Genomic DNA, 1,762 nt, shown 5'->3' with positions numbered 1-1,762 from the left:
TTAGCATGTCGTCGTTTGGATATTATTTTTTTTTTAATTATTGCCTAATCTAAAGTGTTGAAAATGGCTTGCATGTTTCTAAAATACCATAAATATAGAATAGTAAAATTTAAAAGAATTGTAGATTTAAAAAGAACTTAAAACAAAATATAATTATTTGCTAAAAAAAATGAAAAATTATACAAATGCAAACATTTATTAGATATGATATAGATCCGATAAATCAACATTTGCTCTTCAAATGACCCACCATAGTTTCCACAACATAAACAGCACAGAGTTTATGTTTCCAAATGCTGACCACAAGGCCCATATTGACTTTGTGTCAGACAACCCACTTGGCCTTTTATTTTTGGAGGGAATGGCCTGTCAAGGTGTGGAAGGAGACGGACAGGGGGTTCGGGGTGAGGGAGGGGGATTTCTCTGAGAGAAGATGGCCGGTGAAAGGTCATGGTGAATAAAAGCCTTTTAATCCCGCCACCTTGGTTCCGGTGCCCAGGGAATATCAAAGTCATCCCAATCTCGGAAGGGATTGGAGGGGGGGATTCTGTCTGTTAGCCTAAACAGCCAAAAGGTTAGAAGCAGCTCGGGTGTTTGTGTTTGCTCTCTCTCTCTCTCAGCCATTGTTAGGAGATAAGAGATGAAACGTGGCGGCATGCAGTTTAAGGCTTAGCCATGTTACATGGAGCCAAAGCAAGGGGAAACACTGCAATGCAGTTACTTTGTTATAAAAGAGAGCAGTGCAAGCGTCTCTGTCGTGGCTGCTCAGCACAATAGGACAAAAAAGCAGCACAAGTTGACAAAAAAAAAGTGGAAATTAAGCTCATTTTACAAAACAGACACAATCAATTCCCAGTCTGCACTTTTTCCCCACCATGTTGTTCTGTGTAAACACCGACAGCATTTTTTTGTGCATTGATTTCTTCTGTAGAGCATTTTTGCCACAGCTCTAGTTGCTGTTTAAGTGGTAAATAAAGCTGAATTAAGATGAGTTATGATCAATTTTGCCAGCTACCTTGAAAATTTTACTTCTGATTTTTAAAGTAGCTTACTGATTACTTGGGTAACTAGGTGTTTTCCTGCTGTTGATTATTTTTATTATATGTTGTAACTTTATTATCCTGTTTATTTTAATTGGTACAGAGTACATACAAAAACATCTACCCGGAAAGACCAGCTCGCTGCCTGATTTATTCAAATTTGCATCTTTTTCCTGATCTTATATATTTGGTATTCAAATTATATACTGAATTATGCTCAGTTATATACTATAAATGGGTGTTGAATATTTATTTTCCTTTTGCGACATCTATGGGAAAAGAGGACGGTTAAGAAATATCACCATCTAGTGGTGGTCACCTGGTCATCATACGCTATACACACTCATGCACTCAAAGTGCATCCTGTGTAATCCCAAAAGTCAACTGAAAATGGAAAATAGCATAACATTTGTAAACATGCACTGTTTGCATGGTACACACATGTTTACCGTTTTTGAAAAGGCATTTCAATTTCAAAATAAAAGCCTGCAGACTTTCAGCAGTATGTTTGTGTGGTATGATTGAAAGTGGGAAGTACATAAACCCGCAAATTCCAAAACAATGCATGACACAAACATTTTGGAGTTCCGAGTAACACTAAACACGGGCTTCAATTGTTTGTAATAACTCGGAATAGGCAGTTCCCTGTTTGGAGAATAATTGAATGTCAAACATCTGTCCACACGTCATCAGCTGTGTGTAAAATAATGACATTTGACAAA

This window comes from Syngnathus typhle, linkage group LG12 (assembly GCF_033458585.1).
Source record: "Syngnathus typhle isolate RoL2023-S1 ecotype Sweden linkage group LG12, RoL_Styp_1.0, whole genome shotgun sequence".
In the NCBI taxonomy this organism is placed as follows: domain Eukaryota; kingdom Metazoa; phylum Chordata; class Actinopteri; order Syngnathiformes; family Syngnathidae; genus Syngnathus; species Syngnathus typhle.
Note: the sequence above shows the minus strand (reverse complement) of the source record.